Below are 9424 nucleotides of genomic sequence, written 5' to 3'. Positions count from 1 at the left end.
TGGTTCCCCAGCCACGACGATCAGCAAGAGACTGACGACAGGTCCAGCGCAGACCCTTCCCGGGCAGCGGCGGCTGGAGCCGACCGACGGCGGAGAGAAAGCCGAGCAGCGTCGACGGGGTAAGACAGAGGGTGAAGCGCACAGGGCGCATCCGGGGATTGAAAACCGAGCGGCGTCGAGAAAAAAACAAACAAACCGGAGAGAGAGGGTAAAGAAACAGCCGGGTTCAAGACCGAGCGGCATCGAATAAAAAAAAAGAACGCGCAGAGCACAGCCAGGGCTCATGGGCAGAACAGGGTCCGCGGGGAGAAGAAGGGAGAGCGCGGGAGACGCCATTGAGCCGCGGAGAAGAAGGAAGAGCGGGGGAGACACCATTTTTAGAAGCCGCAGCAGAGAAGAAGGGCGAGCGCGGGAAGGAAGGAAAGCACGGGAGACGCCATTTTGTGCCAGCGGAGAAGAAGGGGAAGCGCGGAGACGCCATTTTTGACAGTTAAATCACACCCAGGGATGCAGAAGAGTGGCAGTATCTCTACGTTCGACAATGAAGTCGAAGATTGGGCGACATATGTGGAACGTATTGAGGTGTACTGCAGGGCAAATGAAGTGCCAGATGCTAATAAAGCACTGGTTTTGTTAAATTCCATGGGTGCAAAAACTTATGGGTTACTGCAAAATCTAATAACCCCATAGAAGCCGGTGAACAAGAATTTCGAAAGCATAGTAGAAATCCTACAGGACCACTTAAACCCCACACCGCTGCTGATAGCAGAACGATTTAAGTTCCATAAAAGGAACCAACACAAAGACGAAAATAATGCTGAGTACCTAACGGAACTGCGCAAGCTATCGAAACACTGCCAGTTTGGAGCGGGACTAGCAGATACATTAAGGGACAAGTTTGTGTGTGGGCTACAAAGTGAAGGAACCCAGAAACGGCTTCTATCAGAAAAGGATCTTACGCTGGACAAGGCTTTCAGTATGGCAGTATCACACGAAGCAGCCGCAAGGGGCGCTGCAGAGATACAACGGAGACCGCAAGAATATGGCACCAATGAAATGTCCTATGGAACAGGGAAGTGCTATCGTTGCGGCAGAACAACACATGACCAGAAGGATTGTTGGTTCAAGGACCAAGTGTGCAGACAGTGTGGGAAAGCAGGACACATAGCAAGAGTCTGCAGGTCTGGGAAGAAAACCAACAGTAAGAAATCTCCACAGGAGAAGTACAAAAAGGTACACCAGGTGATGGACAGTGGTTCAGACGAACAGAAAAGTGACACAGACTCCAGAAGCAAGGAGCTGGGTTGTCTGAAACTACATAATGTAACCGAAATGGAGGATCACATTACACTCAAGATAGACGGAGTCCAAGTGAAAATGAAATTGGACACAGGATCAGCCCTAACAGTCATAAACCAAAGGGACTACAAGCGGCTATTTTCACATATACCCTTGAAAGCTACAGAGATTGTCTTGAAGACGTATATGGGGCAAAAAGTCTACCCCAAAGGAAAAATAAGGGTGAAAGTGATATATAAAGGCCAGGAAATACCTAAAATGGATATATATGTATTGCCAGATGGAGGACCACCACTGCTGGGACATGAATGGATCCGGAAGATACAATTAGATTGGCATTCCATACAGGCACTGAAGGTTGAGGCCAAAAAGGATGATGATGTCACACCTGGACAACTGTCAAAAATGCTAACTGACGCAAAAGAAGTGTTCCAGGAGGGACTAGGAACACTAAAAGGCATAACAGCAACGATTAAAATAGAGGAAAATGCAAGCCCAAAGTTTCTTAAGGCCAGACCAGTGCCTTATGCGATCAGACCAGCTGTTGAAGCAGAGCTGGAAGGGTTGGAACGTTCAGGAGTACTGTCCAAAGTGGACTGGAGCGAGTGGGCTACACCCATCGTTCCTGTAATGAAGAGGTCGTTCAGTAATATGCCTGGGGAACCAAAGAAGGTCCGCATCTGTGGGGATTTTAAGGTGACAATGAACCCAGTCCTTCACACGGTACAATATCCGCTTCCACGAATTGAGGATATTTTCGCCTCGCTGTCTGGAGGTAAACGCTTCACCAAAATTGATCTCGCCCAGGCATACTTGCAAATGGAGGTAGAAGTAGCTTCGAAACAGTGCCTTACGATCAACACTCATAAAGGTCTCTATCAATACAACCGGCTGGTGTTCGGAGTAGCCTCGGCTCCGGCTATCTGGCAAAGGGCGATGGACCAGGTCCTGCAAGGGATTCCAGGGACCCAGTGTTATTTGGACGACATCTTGGTCACGGGCGAAAATGACAGTGATCACCTCGCCAACTTGGAGAAGGTGCTCACCAGATTAAAGGAGTATGGGCTACGAGCTAATCGCCACAAGTGCGAGTTTTTCCAGAAACAGATCTCGTATTGTGGCCACGTCATCGATGAAGAGGGGTTACATAAGTCCCCTGAAAAGATTGAGGCAGTAGTCAAGGCTCCAGCACCGGAAAATGTGTCACAACTGAGGTTGTTCCTCGGGCTGGTAAACTACTACCACAAGTTCTTACCAAATTTGTCCACGGTATTACACCCACTGAACACCCTACTGCAAACAGGGGTACCATGGAAGTGGGATGACGAACGTAGACGAGCTTTCCAGAAGTGTAAAGAATTGATCACATCAAAAGAGGTGTTGGCCCATTTCAACCCAGCACTACCAATTCGTTTGGCATGTGATGCATCACTCTATGGTATTGGAGCGGTGCTGTCGCACAAATTCCCAGACGGGTTGGAGAGGCCAGTAGCCTTTGCGTCTCGGTCACTAACCTCAGCCGAGCGCAACTACGCCCAGATTGACAGGGAGGCCCTCAGCCTAGTATGGGGAGTAAAAAAATTCAACCACTATCTGCATGGGCAGAAGTTCACCTTGCTGACTGACCATCAACCGCTTGTCTCCATCTTTACTCCTAAGAAGGGCGTTCCAGTGATGACTGCACAACGGTTAGAAAGATGGTCCCTGTTTCTAGGGGCGAATCAATATGAAACAGAATATAAAGGCATGAAACAGCATGGGAACGCTGATGGGCTATCGCGCCTGCCACTGCCTACTGTGGAGGAAGCACCAGCAGTGCACCCTATCGAGATATTTTATTCGTCAATAATTGAATGATTGCCAGTAACAAACACGGATATAGAGAAGGAGACCCGCAATGATCCGACGCTGTCTCGGGTATATGATTTGACGGTGAGGGGATGGCCAACACATGGCAACTCACTGTTGCCAGCATTCTCATCCAGAAGAGAACAGCTGTCAGTATGCCAGGGGACAGTGATGTGTGGATCCAGAGTGGTGATTCCACCCAAGTTAAGGGAGAGAGTGCTAAATGAGCTACATGAAGGTCATCTGGGGGGAGTGAAAATGAAAAACCTTGCTAGGGCTTATGTGTGGTGGCCGGGAATCGATCAACAAATCGAAGACCTAACTAAGAGTTGCTTAGGATGCCAGAAGGTCCAAAATGCACCACCACATGCCCCTCTACACCCATGGGAGTGGCCCTCCTCTCCATGGCAACGGGTGCATATTGATTTCGCTGGTGCATTCATGGGCTCAATGTTCTTAATAGCAGTGGATGCTCATTCAAAGTGGCCTGAGGTGATAAAAATGTCCTCAACCACTACAGAGAAAACGATTGCAGTCCTACGGACCATATTTGCCAGAAACGGTTTGCCAGAGCAGATTTGCTCTGGCAAATGGACCACAGTTTGTGTCTGAAGAGTTTCAAAAATTTATGAGAAGGAATGGGGTAAGGCATTACACATCCGCCCCGTATCATCCAGCCACAAATGGATTGGCTGAGAGGTTCGTACAAACCTTTAAGAAGGCGATAAAGGCCATGTGCGACGATGAAATTCCACTACAGCATAAGATGGACAATTTCTTATTAGCCTACCGAAATGCGACACATGCAGTTACCAACCAGACCCCGGCCATGATGTTCTTTAACCGAAGGTTGAGATCTCGTCTGGACTTGCTCAGACCAAATGTGCGAAGAAATGTTGAGGACAAACAATTCCAGTACATCAATGAGAAGCCGACAAGGAGCTTCAATGTAGGGCAACCAGTCTTGGCCCGTGACTATCGAACAGAGAAATGGCAACCCGGAACGATATGCACAAGGCAGGGGCCATTAATGTACACAGTGGATGTCGGGGAGAACATTGTGAGACGCCACGTCGATCAGATCTTAGCGTCACAGGAACGCGTCAACCCCATGTCTCGAGTACCTGGGGATGAACCCGACATACCGGTAGCATCTACCTCAGAACCAGTAGCAGTGGAACCTGATGAACTACCCGATGAAAAGGGGTCAGAATCGCCTCTGCACCAAGAACAAGAACCTCAGGAAAGGCGCTATCCCGAAAGGGTCAGGAAGCCGCCCCAAAGACTGAATCTATAAATGGACTATTGTTGTTTAATGTACATGTTAAAGTGTTAATTGTTGTTTGAATATTAGGGGTACTACTCATCTAAAAGGGGAGGAATTGTAGTGTATGTGCCTTTAAGACAGAACTACTTTTACAGCTCCTGTATACTGTAGTACCGGCAGTGACCACACCTTTATATAAGCTTTGCGCATGCCTCTGTACCCCCAGTCTTGAGACTACCCTCCTCCAGTAAATACCTGTTTATTGTTAAGTTACAGCATCCGTGTGGTTATTGAAAAACAGCATACCCTCAGAGTCACGGATCTAACAGATAGAGAGAAACTATTACCTCTGACCAGAATAAGGGGGCATAATTTTAAAATTAGAGCAAGGCCATTTAGGAGCGAAATCAGGAAATACCTTTTCACACAAAAGGTAGTGGCGACCTGGAAAACTCTCCCCTCAAATGGCTGGGGGTCAATTGAAATTTACAAGACTGAGATTGATAGATATTTGTTAGGTAAGGGTACCAAGGGATATGGACACAAGGCGGGTAAATGGAGTTAAGATATAGATCAGCCATGATGTAATTGAATGGCGGAACAGGCTCGAGGGCAATGTTCCCTCTAATTTTTTTTTAGTGCGCGGTCCCTTTAACTTTGCCGCTATCTTCCAACGCTTTGTGAGTGGCCTGTGCGGGACTTCCCGATTGATGCGCGCCCGCGTACCTTAGGGGGGGGCATTGCTCGAGCGGCTGAATGGCCTACTCCTGTTCCTATGGGATCATGCAGATTTGACCCACTGCTCTGATCACTTGTGTGCAGGATGTCACTGAGCAAGAAGAGCTCCCACCATCGGGATACCCAACCTGCTGCTGCCACCGCCCCTGAATAAAGAAAGACTGACCCTGGTTGTATTCCTGGAGCATACCGTGTGCTTGCCCCTTTGACGGCTGAAATCCCACCAAGATCAACAGCTGGAGAAAAATACAAAAAAAAGTCAACTTAATAAAAACTAAGCCTGGTGTGATTTGATGACAGCTAGTGACAGGATGTGACTCCTCAATGGTCAGAGTCCATACAAGAGCAAAGCCAGCACCGGAGGGCCTGGAGTGCTTCATCACCCCTCAAAACCAAATTTTAATTTGATTTTGTTAAGTTTCCTTTAAAATTTGTTTAATTTACAGTATATTGGTTATACCCCTTTAAGAAGGGGGCATTTGCCACCTCCTAATTGGTGATGACACCAGTCATCAATCAAGTCATTAACATCAAAGAGGTAGAAGAGTAAAACTACTGGTCCTGTAAATAGTAACTTAATTGGCCATGACTCTCAGAACCCAGGCAACATTCTTAAAGAAGGTTCCCGTCAGGAACAGAGTGAAGCTTTAAACCTATTCTGGGTCAGTTAGAAACAGCAGCTCCCCAATGAGATTTGGACTATCACCAGCTACATGGCTGATTATTGATGTAAGTGTTGTATCTATGCTTTAATGCGTTCAATCAAGCATGTAGATACGTCGAATTAAATCAGAGTCAGGCAGACAGGCTCATAACTGTGATCTTTACTTTATTGGTAAAATGGCTGACTGCAGCTTTCCCGGGTAATTCCCATAATGCATTGCATATTACATTACCGTATTGACTGGTGTTAAACTCACACATTACATTACCGTATTGACTGGTGTCAAACTCGCAATCAATACACGACATCAAGCAACTGGTTGCTGGGCACTCATAGGAGCTGCCTGTCACAGGTGGTCCCATATTTCATCAAACACCGTGGACTTGGAAACACCAACCAAACCAGAGTTTATGTACCTTTTCATTACAGCCACAATATTGCCATGACTAGCACTGGGCAGATTCTACAGCACTTGTCAGCTAACAGATGTGTTTTACAATAAATCTTTCTCTTCGGTGGTCGGTTGGTTACAGTTCCATCCTGGGCTTCGCACTCACCATCGAATGTACTGTTGTATCTAGACTGAAACATCATTCTGTTACCGACAAATCTTTTTAATTTTTCTTCCACTTCATTTTAACTGATTCGCTGTGTTGATGCCTTCGTAGGGCATCTCTTTCATTAAGTTTGTGATCTATGCCATTATATCAAGATCATCAGGCGTTTGAAATGTCCCTCCTTACTGTCAGGAAATTACTAAACACTCTCAAATGGTATAATTACAAACACCACAGTTTGAATTGTGTGGCTTTTTCCATCTCGTCAATCCAGTCAGAGCCTTCGTCAGAGTTCGGGTTTGTAGGGGTGGCGGGGGGAGCGGGGAAAGGGAATAGACCATTGCTGGGAGATTCCTCAGAGCTGCTCCCACTCTGCTAGCACTACTTGGCCAAAAGTACGGAGGTAATCCTGTTTACACGTGCAAGTGGAATTCCGCCATATTTCCAGCAAAGTAACACAGACAGAGTGGGAGCAGCTCCGAGAAAGTTCCCGTTATGTCTTGTGCACACAGAGAAGATTTCCTCTGTTTGCTAGTCATAGCAAGCCTGTAAACCTGTACATTAAGATTGTGACTGCTGTAAGTGATGAACAAAGCAAATTTTCTCCAGTGGTGTCCCCTCTACATCCAAAATTGGACATCGAGCATGTGCATCCCTTCAATGAACTGCAACTGTTACAGGCAAAGAGTTTGGTGAAGATTCTCCTGTGAAACGCATCTGTTGAGTCGGTTCGCTGGACAGTTTGATGGACATGCTGCCTTCCGCCGCACTGTTATTCACCCGGAACCGCTGCTGGGCAGGGCGGATAGCCACCATAAACTGGCGCTTGAAGTTCTCACTCAAGGCAATGTACAAGAAAGGGTTGATGCAGCTGTTGGCGTAGCCCAGACTGATGGCAAAGTTGTACGTATAGAAGAAAGCGATGCTTGGCTTTTCAATGCTCAGATGAACTAGCTGAAGAATATAGAAAGGTCCCCAACATACAAAGAAGGTTGAGCAGATGGCCACGGCCATGCGGGTTACTTTCCTGGTCCGCACTCTTAGGCTTCTTTGTGGCAGGGGGGCCACAGTTGTGGACATGTGCTGGAGGATCTTGAAGTAAATAACGCAGATAATGACCAGAGGGATGGCAAAGGCCACCATGAATTGGTAAAGTGTAAACCAATAGAGATCGGTGGTTGGATTGGGCAGAAGTAAGGCACAACCAACCGTGCCATCTGGCAGTGACATTAATCCGGTATACAACCACACTGGGATGATGGTCAAGAAGGACATTAGCCAAACCAAGCAGATCACCAAGGTAGCAACAAATGGCGTCCGCATGTAGGTAGATTTCAGAGGGTGAACTGTGGCCAGGTAACGATCAAAGGTCATTACAGTCAATATGTAGGTGCTGGTGATCTGGCTGTTGCTATCCAGGGTCGTTATGATGGTGCACATGGCAGCTCCAAAATGCCAGGTTCCATTCCCAACAAGTTGATGAATAAGGAAGGGCATCCCTAGAAGGAACAACAGATCCACTAACGACAGGTTGAAGATAAAGATGTCGGGCACCGTGTGCTTGCATCTGAACTTGGTCTTCCTAACAATGGTGTAGATTATGATGCAGTTGCCTATGACACCCAAAAAGCTTATGACCCCAAACACACTTGGCATGATGACGTTGGCGAATGGTGCAAACTGGTCTGGTCCTGAAAGAGAGACAGAACAAGTATTTCCCTTTAAGGCAGCTTTAAGATGTACGTTTCTTATTCACATCGTGCTTATTGTTCTGAAGTAACACTCATGTATATGGTACATCTCCCCAGAAAACCACATAGAATCAGTTACAGATTTGGCAATAGCCTCAGATTGCTGCATTGTTGAACATTTTCATTAAATTGGCATGCCAGTCATACTCATTACATGATCTGAGGCCACCAATTGTAGCCCATCTTCCCCCTCACGCTTGAGCCTCAATAAATGTGTTGCTTTGCGTGTCTGTGGGCCTCCATTCACAGCCGACATGCCCGTGAAGTGCGGCTGGGATTCACTGCTGTTTATCTAACGCTCCACGGAGAGAAGTCATGCCCATGTCTGTTTGTAGACATGGCCACCCCTGCCTCCACACTGCCCGCATAGAAAGGGTCATACAAGAACGCTATAACATGTCATGGTGGATATCATGAGCTCACCGTGTGAGGAATCTTGGTCAAAGGCTCACAGCCCATCACTCAACGGTACAACATATTGGTGCCATTTTGCGAATGATCCTGCAGGATCCCCTACTTGGGATTGTGGAACTTGTGATGAAATATATGCCTTCATCAGCCCATGTGTTTTACCTGCTTGTATTGTGTGAACCGCCACCTTTTGTTCCTATTGTGTGTATTGGCTACGCCCCTGTCTTTTGCCATATAAAGGTCTCAAGAGCTGTATGAGTCATTCCTACCAGACGAACCCAATGTGGGAAGGCCTGCAATGCTGCAATGTTCTTAGTGATTAAAAGCCTTTAGTTGAATCCTTTAAACTCCTTGTCTTTGAGTTATTGAAGGCACATCAATTTTAATCACTAAAACACCAAGATGGATCGACTCCTGAAACCAGAGCGCTTGGATCTGGACCCCCATGCCTCAGACGCAGCCACACAGTTCGGACACTGGTTCCGATGCTTCGAATTTTTCATTGCAAACTCATCCACCGCCATAGCAGCAGCAACCGCTACCGGAGACATGAAACTGGGAATCCTGCGAAACTGGGTGAGCCATCGGGTCTCCCCTCTCATCCAAGATGCCACCAGCTACGGGGATGCCTGCTCCATTCTGAAGGCCCACTACGTGCGGCCAATAAACGAGGTGTACGCCAGGCATCTTCTGACTACCCGCACGCAGCGGCATGATGAGTCACTAGAGGACTTTATACTAAGCCTAAAAGTACTGGGCAGAGACTGTAACTGTAAGGCCGTGTCTGCCATCGTGTACACGGAGGAGCTGATTCGAGACTCCCTTATTGCGGGCCTCAGTTCAAATTACATTCGGCAGAAACTGTTTGAAAAGGAGGGACTGGACTTAA

At 47.2% G+C, this 9424-nt stretch overlaps 1 pseudogene; it reads right to left on the bottom strand.

Annotated features, from left to right (window-relative positions):
* Positions 1-6983: 6983 nt before the first annotated feature.
* On the bottom strand, positions 6984-8042 carry LOC147102644 (melanin-concentrating hormone receptor 1 pseudogene; annotated as a pseudogene).
* Between the last annotated feature and the right edge of the window lie 1382 nt (positions 8043-9424).

The sequence above is a fragment of the Somniosus microcephalus genome, chromosome 21 (genome assembly GCF_052327205.1).
Source record: "Somniosus microcephalus isolate GS21.2 chromosome 21, FLI_Smic_1.0, whole genome shotgun sequence".
Classification (NCBI taxonomy): Eukaryota; Metazoa; Chordata; class Chondrichthyes; order Squaliformes; family Somniosidae; genus Somniosus; species Somniosus microcephalus.
This window is presented reverse-complemented; position numbering and strand designations above follow the sequence as displayed.